General features: G+C 39.6%; 2 pseudogenes; one reads left to right on the forward strand and one right to left on the reverse strand.

Annotated features, from left to right (window-relative positions):
• Positions 1–3,735: 3,735 nt before the first annotated feature.
• Positions 3,736–13,804, reverse strand: part of LOC143577088 (TMV resistance protein N-like) — a 44,262-nt pseudogene continuing 34,193 nt past the window's right edge.
• On the forward strand, positions 5,302–13,486 carry LOC143577078 (uncharacterized; annotated as a pseudogene).

The following is a 13,804-nucleotide window of genomic DNA, read 5'->3' on the forward strand; positions in this document are numbered from 1 at the left end:
AAGAACCTAAAAATTACAACAAAAGAATCAAAATCAAGAACAAAATAATAACAACATATACCAACAAATACTTATAACAGCAAAAGAAAACATCTAATAATAACAACAAAATATAAATAAGCAAATACTTATAACGTCTCATAATCGAAAATTAGCAAATACACAACAAAAAATAACAGCAAACACTTATAAAAATAAACCTAATGTTCTCACCGTTTTCATGTTAAGAATAAAATGTAGTTGATCACCGGTTTCTTTACATATCTTTTCTACTTAAAAATTATTCCGGATCAAAATTTAAATGTTAACTAATATTAAATAACCCCATCTAAACTTTGTTAACTAATATTAAATAACCCCATCTAAACTTTAAATATGAATTTTTTTAAGACTGAAACTTATTTGGGTTAAGGGTCCATTCACCTATTAAACATGTTGTGTTCAGGTAGTGCGTTTGTGCATCTTACCTTAGTGAACCAAAAGCCTGATTATTTTGTGTCATCTGTGTAATGTTTCAGGTTGTGTCATTTATTGCCACTCCATGTATATATTTTGAGAATATGGGTGAACAAAGAGAGAATGGTCAACTTGGTGATGATTTGGGCTATCCGGGGTATAATGGGAATTTTAGGATATATTGGAGCTGGGCGGTAATGTGGAGACCGGCGCCATCATGCTTTTTACTCCCCCTATCTCTCTTACACACATACATACATATATCTATATATATGTATATGTATATGTGTATGTAGAGATGGTCAAAAAAACCGGTTGGGGAACCGGTTTGCCGGTTTAAACCGGAAACCGGTTTTTACGAAAACCGGTTTTTTAAAAACCGGTTTGACTGGTTTACAAACCGCCGGTTCGTATTTCGGTTACAAGTTTTAGATCCAAAACCGGTTAACGAACCGGTTAATGGAAAAACCTGTTTTTTTAAAACCGGTTATTATGAAAAAAACCGGTTATTAACCGGTTATTTTAAAAAAAAAACCGGTTAACCGGTTATTAACCGGTTCTAACCGGTTTCTAAACCGGTCCTAACCGGTTAGACCGGTTAGGGTTTTGACATACAAAAACCGGTTATTAACCGGTCCGGTTATTAACCGAACCGGTTTTTTTCCGGGCAAAAAAAAACCGGTCCGGTTAATAACCGAACCGGTTTTTTAAAAAAAACCGATTTGTGAACCTCTATGTGTATGTATATGTATATGTATATGTATATGTATATGTATATGTATATGTATATGTATATGTATATGTGTGTGTATATATGTGTATATTTATTGTGGCAGCAAATGGGCTCTAAACCATAGCGGGACGTTATGGAGCATGGCTTTGAAGCCCCGTTCCCAACGTGCAGGGGGTTTTAAAGCCGAACAGTCTTATGGATCCAAAAGTCGTCGGTATTGTTTCGTTAAAAAATATAAAGGATTAAGACTCTATGAAGATTAAAATATTAGTAATTATTGTCTACCAACTATTTTAACAAATAATTGAGGGTTAATAGAGACTGCAACTTTTTTTATATTCTCAAAGTAAATGTGAAGGAATTTGCCTAACTTGTTTACATATTTCATATTGGATTAATTTTATCCTTTTTGAATTTTCTACAACGACTATCAAGAGAAAAGTATATGAAACTCAATTTAGAAGTTCTATTTTCTATATAATAAGAATAATGTCGTCAATGTGACGTCTCAAAGTATAAAATTATGATGACCATCATAATCACGATGACGTGGTTGTGTGACGAGTGGAGCACCGGTCATCTACCAGAAACGGGTCGAAGCAGTAAGTAACGCGAGTCGCATGTGCGTTTGTGTGCAAAACCAGGTCAGTCTGAGATCAAACCCGCACATTATGTCCAGTGTAAAGTTTTGCGGTTTTAAAGAAAACCCAAAAATATTTATAATTTCCTTTTTTATCAGTTTTTTTCTAATGTAAATTTTCATTAGCGTTTAATTTCTACAGGATTTTCATAGTGTAATGAGTGATGCAGAAGATCAATGAGTTGTTACACTACTGTTTAATGAAGACTGTTAAAGATCAGGGGTTTAAATGTCATTCTTTGAAAGCTCGTGTGAATTAAAGTTACGGAGTATAAGCTAAAGTTGCGAGTCTCATGAAACTTCAGGGGGTGTTCGTGAACATTTACAAATTTGTTCGTTATTAGCCGTTAAGGGCTATATTAAGGCTTGTTTTCTTTGTATGTAATCTAGTTCAATTCTCTTTCTTTCCAGTATCGTTTTCAATTATGTTTCTTGTATTCGTTTTATAATCAATAAAAGTTCTTAAGCCCTAATTCAATTTCATACTTCTTTCGCGATTGCTTGTGTGAGTTAATATTCGTGTTCTTCGGTGTTACTGAATCCAATTTCCGCTGCACTCTTTAAACACAAAAAACCTTTTAACATAACTACAACTTCTTTATTTTTTATTTTTTTCATGAAACCAAGGTTGGCTAGTTTTGCATCACTTTATTTTTTATTTTTTTCATTAATTACAACTTCTTCCTTTTTTTTTATTTTTTTTTTTGCTTAAACTAGCTGAAATTGAAGAGTTGAACAAAATTGGCATAACCAAGCAGACAAGGCACTTTTACTTGTTATGAGAATATTTTATTTTTTTATTTTGTTTTCTTATTTCTTAACGTGTATTTATTTATTTAAATGAAAGCTTGAGAAGGCGAAGCGTATGCACAAATAATTTGAAATATGCAAGTTCTAATTATTAACATTATTGACACTTATAAAGGACTAGATTCCATGTGCTACAAAGGATGTCACAAAGTAGAGGACGCTGTTCCAATTCCGGAGCCCGTTCACAACACCAACTCGATGTGATTGTGAATAAAGTTATCGAATTTCATCTATGAGTAGGTTTAAAGGCCAAAAAATGGATCGAAGCTGCTTTCATCTATAATTCATATAGACTCTTTAACATAAATTCTGAACTACTCAGACCTTTCGTGGGCATAGAATTGTACTACAATAAGGTACAAGATACTAAGTCAAAAGTTGTTTTCAATGCTTAATCAGTGCAAACAAAATCATTAAAAAACTGAAGGTCTGAAGTGATTACTTCTGTATATATAGTGTCATTAACAAAATAATTGAATTGATAACAGTCAACTCAATTAATCATTCAATTGCAAATAGTATATTACAAGAACCATTTCACCATAAGCTCATTCACGGTTGTTGGTTCAGGCCGCAAAACAAACACACAATCAAAGCTCATGTACGCATGAAAGATGAATAAACTTTGACAATTGTGTGTATTATATCAAAAGAAGGTTGCTTCATTCAATAAAACAAATGGCTTTAAATAGCCTACAAGTAACAAATGTGGGAATAATAAAACTAATAAAATAGTTGTTCTTCCGAAAAACTTGGTCAAATTGTGTAATGATTCATCTTCACAACTCACGTACAATACATGTGCTTTTGACTTGTGACCCGTTGACCTCGACTCGCGACCAGTGAACAACTTGATTAACCCAACAATGGTCATCATGGAGATGTTGATGCTTTGAAACTGTTTGGAGGGAATAAACCATGCTTCGAGATGGATTTATGATAGCAAACATAATCTGGCAAAACAAAAGTTAAATTATGATTTTTTTCATTGAGGCATTTCATCAAAAAATACTTGGTATGCAGGAAACTACAAATAGATTAAAATGGTGTGTAGGACAGGAAATACATACATTTGATTTGAGAATGCATAAATGTCCTAATCAGATCTAATTCTAGCATAATCGTCATATGAATGTGTCCAAAAAATATCAATTTCAAAGGACAATGGATCATCTTTGAACTCAAATGTCTTTGTACGCACATCATCCTCCCAACACTCTGAGTAGTTTATTGGTGTTTCCCTTGATTTACTTTTTCTAGAAACAAGTCCTACTTTTGGATTAACCAAGTCATGAAACTGAAATGTAATATGAGTGCATGTAGGATTCCACCATGAGATCTGTCTCAATGAAGCAAAGGGTACATAACCCACCACTCCACATTCATTATAAGATTCTGGGTTTTTATCAAACTCCTCATCAGGTTTATAATCTTGGAATGACATAACCCACCACTCCAGCTTTATATATATTACACACCACCCATTGTTAACGCAACTATCAGAAGATAATAAAAATCCACTAAAGTCATTATACCAATTGTGTGGAAGTTTCAATGTTGTCATTCTTATTTCTGTATCAAAATATGACTCTGCATTTGGAAGGAATATACTCGTAAAGCGGTCCTCAGCTGCATTTCTCTGCCATGTAAATTTCAATTATGAGGAACATAATTATCATTATTGCAAATTATAATTTATAAAAGGGCTTGAAAAACTCAAAAACAAGATAAGAGTTATACCTGAAGCATAGAATGTATTAGGCTCTCAACACCAATCAACTTGTTCATATTGTCTCTTTTGAAAGAAACTTTCCATAACCATTTACAATTTGATAAATCTCCTACCCTTTGAAGTGACTCACAATATTCTGCTTTGAGAACTTCTATGCTTGATGGGAGATCCGACAGTTCTACAAGGCTCTCAGAGCATGACAAGTTGAGAAACTTGAGATTGGGGATCTGGGAGAGATTGGATTGTAATTTTGAAAAGTTGTAAAATCTTAGGTCTAGTACTTGTAGGTTAACAAACCCACTCATATTAGATGGCATATTGAACAACCTTAGATCCAACTCTTCTAGACAACTTTCATAGCTAAAAAAATCCCATGCTAATTTCTCAAGTCGAAAACATTCAGAGGTCTCCAGATATTTCAAATGTTTTAAAAGACGGAAGTTGCCTTCTATCCTTTTTAGTTTGTAACATTTTCTTAGATCAAAAGAAACGAGGTTTGTACAAAATTGTCCAACTGAAGGTGGGACTAATTTTATACGAGTTCCATCAAACTAAAGGTTTACCAAGCTATCCATGCTCGCTTGTATGTCCAGAAACTTTTTAAGTCGAAAGCATTTAGAGAGCACAAGAGTCTCCAAATTAATCATCTGAATGATGGGTGGAAACGATTTAAGTTCGTGACATTCTTTCATGTTCACCCAAACAAGTCTTTCATGATAGCCAATCGATGGATGAATCTCTTTTAATTCATAACAACATGCTAAATTCAATCTTTCAAGACATGGAAGGCCATTAAAATCTATTTATCTTGACTTTGAGTCAATAAAGGTATCCATAAACCATATCATACGGAGGTGATCTAATAACCCCACAAAACAATTAATACCAAAGACCTTTTCTTTCCATATTTCTCAATTTCAGCAGGTTCATTCATTTTAATATTTATTTACATTTTTGTCCTTTGAGGCGTAGCTCTGAATCTTAGTCCTTTGCTAAAGGACATTTAATTCTCAAGTAATAAACACTCTTCAGTCTTCAAATAACAACGTTAAGTTATTTATTTCTCTTAGAGTAAAGCACACTCCTTGTGGAAATATGGCATTGCCCAGAGATAACATTAGCCGCTCGAGTATAAATTAGAACACACAACCCATCATTTTTTTTAAATCAAGAAAACATGACAAGGAAAATAATGCCTTGTTCACACTTCTTACACTTATCTCTTGCTCTAGTAATCATTTCACTTTCAAAGTATGCTTTCGCATCTTTGGCCGAGGAAGCCAATGCGCTTCTTAAATGGAAAGCTAGCCTTCAAATCCCAAACAAGTCTCACCTATCTTCTTGGACTCCCCTCCCTATGAACGCTACTTCTTCGACTCCATGCTCTTCATGGTTCGGTGTCGTATGCAATCATGATTGGACCATTCACACGTTGAACCTCACCTCATACGAATTAAATGGTACTCTTGACCAGTTCCCGTTCTCGTTTCTCCACAACCTTTCTCGTTTTGAGCTTAGTGTAAACAACTTTTACGGTCCAATCCCCGCACAAATCCACCTCCTGTCAAAACTTGTTTATCTTGATCTCTCAGAAAATAAGTTTTCAGGAGTAATCCCTCCGGAAATAGGGATGTTAGCTAATCTCAAGACCCTCCACCTTTTTGAAAATCAATTAAACGGGTCAATACCACAAGATATAGGTCGACTAACCTCTCTCTACGAGCTTGCCTTGTATGATAATTGTCTTGAAGGACAATTGCCTCCAACATTGGGCAACTTAAGAAACTTGGCTTCCTTACACCTTGATGATAACAAGCTTTCTAGTCAAATTCCACATGAGTTTGGGAACCTTGTCAATCTTGTGGAAGTGTATATCACTAACAATTCTCTGAGCGGTCCTATCCCACCTACCATTGGGAATTTGAAGCAGCTTACTGTCTTGTACCTTTTCCTAAACAATTTGACCGGTTCGATACCACAAGAACTCGGGAACTTGGTCTCACTTCAAGGCCTCAGCCTCTTTGCAAACAACCTATCCGGCCCAATTCCTTCATCGTTGGGTAATTTTGGTGTCTTTGGATATCCTGCACCTGTACCAAAATCAGCTTTCTGGACCCATTCCTACCGAACTAGGGAATTTGAAGTCACTCACTCAGCTGGCGCTGAGTGAAAATCAACTCAGTGGTTCTATTCCTTCGTCACTAAAAAACCTGAGAAACCTACAGTATTTGTATCTTCGTGATAACAAATTATCTGGTCATATTCCACAAGGTGTACTGGCAAGTCAAGAGATGCTTGAGCTGGAAATTGACAATAATCAATTGTCTGGAAATTTGCCAGAAGATTTGTGCCGAGGAGGAAAAATTCAGTATTTATCAGTAAGTCATAATCGACTCACGGGTCTTTTACCGATAGGCATAAGGAATTGCTCCAGCTTAATAAGAGGTCAATTTGATTATAACCAATTCACCGGAGACATATCAGATAGTTTTGGAGTGTATCCAAGTTTAAATCGGCTTGACGTCAGTCACAATAGCTTTTATGGGCAGTTGTCTCAAAACTGGAGTAAATGCAAGAACTTGACAGCCTTGTTGATTGGATATAACAACATCAGTGGTTGTATACCACCAGAGTTTGGAAGTTTAACTCAACTAAAAAGTCTCGATCTTTCTTCAAATAACTTGGCTTGTTAAATTCCAAAGGAATTTGAAAAGATGAAAGACATGTTGTATTTGTCCTTGAAAGAAAACCAACTTTCGGGTATTATACCTCAAGAGATTGGGTCACTTCATAATCTCTATACTCTCGATATATCCGCAAACAAATTGAATGGACCAATACCAAAATCCATTGGTAAGTGGGTACAGATATATTACTTGAATCTTAGTAATTGTCGAAGCATGAAATGAATCTTACCTGATCCATGACGATGTTTAACGAACCACGTCTTGATCTTCTTCTTCTTCGGCTGCGCCTGCGACCTGCAATGTCGAGACCTGCAATGGTTTCGGGGGTGTGGAGGCGACTGCTAAGATATCCTGAGGATTTCTTGTTTACAGACACAAAAAGTGGTGGTGGCTCTTATTGAGCATGACCTATGATAAGGAGGTGGAGACCTCCTTATATAGAGTCTCATGGCCACCATCATGGTACCCTAATGGGCCTAGCCCAGTTAGGGTTACCTCCACAAAACCCCCTCGGCCCAATAACATTGTATTAGTCCATGTAATGAAATAAGCCAAACATAATAGATTTAGGGTCGTAGAACCGGGTTTTAGTACCATACCCCTACAAGCCCCCCCAAGTCCAGTGTTGCTCCTGGGCGCGCAAGCGTCTAGGTGGAGCGCTGGACTTTATAAGGTGTGAGGCGGTTTACGAGCTAGGAATAAATAAGGTGTGAGGCGGTTTTTTCCCTTTTCTTTGGCCTTGTCTGTATTGTCTGAGTTTTGAGAGGTTTTCTTCATGATGGTGACATGTTGTAATAAAAGCCTGCGCGCGAGGCGACTTACGAGCTATAATAATAAAAGCCTGCGCGCGAGAGGTGTCTTATGAGCTTTGAGAATAATAATTGAGCTGGCGCGTGAGGCGACTTACGAGCTGTGAAAGTAATAAAGCTTGCGCGCGAGAGGCGTCTTATGAGCTTTGAAAATAATAATTGAGCTGGCCCGTGAGGCGACTTACGAGCTGTGAAAGTAATAAAGCTTGCGCGCGAGAGGCGTCTTATGAGCTTTGAAAATAATAATTGAGCTGGCGCGTGAGGCGACTTACGAGCTGTGAAAGTAATAAAGCTTGCGCGCGAGAGGCGTCTTATGAGCTATAAGAATAATAATTGAGCTGGCGCGTGAGGCGACTTACGAGCTGTGAAAGTAATAAAGCTTGCGCGCGAGAGGCGTCTTATGAGCTATAAGAATAATAATTAAGCTGGCGCGTGAGGCGGCTTACGAGCTATAATAATAATGGAGCTGGCGCGAGAAGCGACTTACGAGCTATAATAATAATGAAGCTGGCGCGAGAAGCGACTTACGAGCTAACATAATAATAATGCCTGCGCGCGAGAGGCGACTTACGAGCTGAGAATGATATAGCCTGCGCGTGAGGCGCCTTACGAGCTATGAGAATAGTAAAGCCTGCGCGCGAGAGGCGTCTTATGAGCTTTGAGAATAATAATTAAGCTGGCGCGCGGGGCGACTTACGAGCTGAGAATAATAAAGCCTGCGCGCGAGGGGCGTCTTACGAGCTGTAGCATAATAAAGCTTGCGCGTGAGGCATCTTACGAGCTAGGAATAATAAAAGCCTGCGCGCGAGAGGCGTCTTACGAGCTTTGAGAGTAATAATGCCTGCGCGCGAGGGGCGTCTTACGAGCTGTAGCATAATAAAGCTTGCGCGTGAGGCGTCTTACGAGCTAAGAATAATAAAGCCTGCGCGTGAGGCGACTTACGGGCTGTAGCATAATAAAGCTTGCGCGTGAGGCGTCTTACGAGCTAAGAATAATAAAGCCTGCGCGTGAGGCGACTTACGGGCTGTAAGAATAATAACAGCTTGCGCGCGAGGCGTCTTATGAGCTGTGAATAATAAAGCCTGCGCGTGAGGCGACTTATGGGCTGTAAGAATAATAACAGCTTGCGCGCGAGGCGTCTTATGAGCTGTGAATAATAAAGCCTGCGCGTGAGGCGACTTACGGGCTGTAAGAATAACAACAGCTTGCGCGCGAGGCGTCTTATGAGCTGTGAATAATAAAGCCTGCGCGTGAGGCGACTTACGGGCTGTAAGAATAATAATAGCTTGCGCGCGAGGCGTCTTATGAGCTGTAATAATAGTGGAGCTTGCGCGTGAGGCGGCTTACGAGCTACTTTATGTCACGCGCCACGTGCAGATATTGCATGCACGTGCGCGTAGACTTTGGTTTTGTGTTATGCGCCACGCGCAGATGTTGCGTGCGCGTGCGTGTAGACTGTGACATGTGCGAGCATGTGATGCGTAAGCATGTGTAATATGCGTGAGCATATGTGATGCGTGAACATATGGTATGAGGATTCCCAACCCCTAAGTTTGGCGTGTAGCCATATGGGATCTTAGGAGGATTCCCAACCTTGCAGTTTGGCGCGTAGCCATATGGGATATTAGGAGGATTCCCAACCTTGAAGTTTGGCGCGTAGCCATATGGGATATTAGGAGGATTCCCAACCTTGGCGCGTAGCCATATGGGATATTAGGAGGATTTGTAGGTTCCTGGACGGATCGTACACGGGATGTCGCTATCTGCGCAGGTGCGGAATCCCTGCGTAGGTAGATACGAGCGTAGAATACGTATAAAACAAACACACGAGCAATAACCGAAACACGTTATATTGATAACCCGAACACGTGACACCAGGTCACTATTACAGACTCTGACTTGTAAACACGTAACACTCACTGAAACGAAAACCTAATCAAACTCGCGAACACTCAACTGTTACGGTGAACAGTTTATATAAACACGACAACTTCGCCTCAGGCGAAGTTGTCTATAACTTCGCTTATTCAACAAGTTCGCTTGAGCGAACTTGTTAACAACTTCGCTTGTTCAACAAGTTCGCCTAAGCGAACTTGTTGACAACTTCGCTCGTTACATAAACATAAACATAATCAAAAACATAATTACATTACAGACTCGATTACAATCGTTAGACTATGAACTACTGACAAACATGTACCAACAGGATTCCCAACCTTGAAGTTTGGCGCGTAGCCATATGGGATATTAGGAGGATTCCCAACCTTTGGCGCGTAGCCATATGGGATATTAGGAGGATTCCCAACCTTGAAGTTTGGCGCGTAGCCATATGGGATATTAGGAGGATTCCCAACCTTGAAGTTTGGCGCGTAGCCATATGGGATATTAGGAGGATTCCCAACCTTGAAGTTTTTGGCGCGTAGCCTGATGCGCGCATGCACGGCGATAGAGTGGTGACTCGCAAGTGCGTGTGCATGGCGGAGGTCTCTTGCGCAAAACCCAGATGGTGGTTTCCGCGGCGGCACATGCACGGCTGCGGAGTGAGAACCCCCGGGCGTGCGTACATGGCGGCGGAAGTCTAGTAACTTCTGGATCTGCAATTTAAGAGTCAGATCTGCAACTTTAGACCTAAAATCCAGGTCTGTAATCTAAACCTAGATCTGTAAATCAGATCTGGACAGATCTGAAGCCCGGAGCAGATTTAAAACCATCACAGATTCGGAGATCCTGAATCACAGATTCACAGATTCGGAGATCTGATCATTCGAATCACGGATTTTCCTTCTTGCCCAGATCTGGAAGCCTCTTTTTAGATCTATGGATCTTTTTGAGCTTTAATAGAACAAGCTTTGAAGCCTTTTTCTGTAAACTTCCAAATCTGTGTTTTTCTTGGGAGAGATCTGACAGCCGAGATGAAGATCGAAGGGCAGTTCGTTGCCGTCCCACGGATGGCGCCAATGTCGAAGCATGAAATGAATCTTACCTGATCCATGACGATGTTTCCACGGATTTTCGAGATGAACGAACCACGTCTTGATCTTCTTCTTCTTCGGCTGCGCCTGCGACCTGCAATGTCGAGACCTGCAATGGTTTCGGGGGTGTGGAGGCGACTGCTAAGATATCCTGAGGATTTCTTGTTTACAGACACAAAAAGTGGTGGTGGCTCTTATTGAGCATGACCTATGATAAGGAGGTCTCAGACCTCCTTATATAGAGTCTCATGGCCACCATCATGGTACCCTAATGGGCCTAGCCCAGTTAGGGTTACCTCCACAAAACCCCCTCGGCCCAATAACATTGTATTAGTCCATGTAATGAAATAAGCCAAACATAATAGATTTAGGGTCGTAGAACCGGGTTTTAGTACCATACCCCTACAGTAATAACAAGCTCAGTGGAAAAATCCCGAAGGAGGTTGGTGCATTAAGGCAACTTACGACACTTGATTTCTCTTGGAATTCACTCACGGAAGAGATACCATCTGAAATTCAACTATTAAATAGTTTGGAAAGTTTGAACCTTTCACACAACAAATTATCAGGTTCAATTCCTAATGCCTTCGAAAATTTGCACGGAGTTATTGATGTCAACCTGTCTTATAATGAGCTGGTTGGTCCAGTTCCTACCTCATTTGATATCTTCAAGAATTCGTCCATACAAGTATTCCAAGGCAATCCTGGTTTGTGTGGAAATATTACAGGATTGAAAGTTTGTGCAAGTCAAATTCCAATGAAGAAAAATAATGATAGCCCTCATCACAGGCCCTTCCTTGTGATAATACTCCCACTTATCGGGGCAATGTTACTTGGCGGCCTCTGTGCTTATCAACTAAAAGGGAAAAGGTCTTCTCCAGTAGAAGTAGAACCATTGGTTGAAGAAGGTAATGATTTCTTCTCCATATCAAACTTTGATGGACGGGCAGCGTATGATGAAATCCTATAGGTGACGAATGATTTTGATGAAGCATATTGTATTGGCACCGGAGGATACGGCTCTGTGTATAAAGCGAAGTTACAGCCCAACAATATTACGGTAGCTGTCAAGAAAATTCATTCTTCATCATCAGAAAATCTAATTAATCATAAAAGTTTCCTTAGTGAGGTGCGCGCATTAACCAACATAAGGCATCGGAACATAGTGAAGCTCTTTGGATTTTGCAACAACTCATTTTTCATCATCATCATCATCATCATCGTACTCAGTATATCCCACCAATAGCAATGCTATGGTAGGGTCTGAGGAGGGTAAGATGTAGACAGCCTTACCTCTATCCCATAGGGATAGAGAGGCTGCTTCCGGTGAGACCCCCGGCTCGATAGTAGTTTTGAATCAAGCCTTGGACATAAGACACATAACACTCAATCATCGGGACACCGGCTGATTGGTGCATGTGCCCTTGTCTTTCGGCTATCAACGCCACCACATGATGCCTGATTAACCTTCCGCCACTTTTAACGTTATTTTCACGTGATTAGTAAAATAACGTCAAAATTAGTGCAATTTTACTTTTGCCCACCCAAGGGTTCACACATATATACATTATATGTGCGCACCGCAAGCAGGGCGTAAGCTCCTAGCCCGTCACTCATTTTTGATTTATGAATACCTTGAAAAGGGAAGCCTCAGATCAATCTTAAATAGCGATACCCTATCGATGGAATTGGATTGGTTGAAAAGGGTCCAGATTGTAAGGGCTATAGCAAATGGTTTGACTTACATGCACCATGATTGCTCACCGCCTATAGTCCATAGAGACATTTCAGCAGCCAACATCCTTCTCGATTCTGATTACAAGGCGCATATCTCTGATTTTGGCACTGTCAAACTTTTAAAGCTAGACTCGTCAAACTGGACAACGGTTGCAGGCACCTATGGTTATATAGCGCCAGGTAACTTAGTGTTGTTCTACATATATATATCTTCTAAATTCTCAAATACATCTGTATATGGATTGATATCACCTTTGTGCATATAGATCTTGCTTATACAATGGTGGCAACTGAGAAATGTGATGTGTATAGCTTCGGAGTTGTTGCACTAGAAGTGATCATGGGAAAGCATCCCGAAGAACTCATAACATCTTTACCAGATTTGTCTGCTGATTTTTTGCTGCCTACCAATGTGGGAGATAGTCGGATACCGCCTACACCATCGCCCCAAGTTGAAAAACTAGTGGGGTCCATTTTGATTATCTCAAGAGCGTGTTTGAGCTCTAACCCACAGGAAAGGCCCACAATGCGGCAGGTTTCAAATATCTTGGCAGACGAGGATGAACTTTGGGTTGATATCGCTTAGTAATTGCTTGATTATCACATACTATGCTTGCACTTCCATCTTTATTTAGTTTTCTTGATGCATATGTAATATGTATGTTTTTATATGTTTTTGTTATTACATTATATAGAAACAATTATGGTGAATTCCTTACATCATTCAAACTTGTAGCTATCAACTAATGGTTTGTATGTCAAATCGTGAGCCAATAGAAAACCAAAACCGAGTCATTGAAAGATAAAACCAAACCAAACAGTTATTACCGTTTCGGGAATCTAAAATTCACTAATGTAGTTTCACGTGTAGATAGCACATTAACAATCTCAATTTCAGTATACAACCAATGCAATCTTACACTAATAATAAGTCTCAACGTTCACATTGGACTAACGCGTCGAAACAGTAAATGGCGTGAGTCACGTGTGTGTGACTGTGTGTGTTGTGTAGGAAATTGGGTCAGGCCGGCAACTAACCCAACACACCGCAGCAACACGGGGTTTCAAAAAGAAAGAAAGTAAGAATAGTGCAATAAGGTCTCAAGCATGTACCTTCACATGAGAAGCTGCTCAAGGCCAAAGCGAATGTAAGGCCAAAGAAAGTATGGTTGGATGAATTGGTATTTATGTTTTGTTCACCGATTCGAGTGTTAAAAGTCAAGAAGCG

This window comes from Bidens hawaiensis, unplaced genomic scaffold (assembly GCF_021521415.1).
Source record: "Bidens hawaiensis isolate Kalapana, Puna unplaced genomic scaffold, B.hawaiensis_p1.1 tig00028461_1, whole genome shotgun sequence".
In the NCBI taxonomy this organism is placed as follows: domain Eukaryota; kingdom Viridiplantae; phylum Streptophyta; class Magnoliopsida; order Asterales; family Asteraceae; genus Bidens; species Bidens hawaiensis.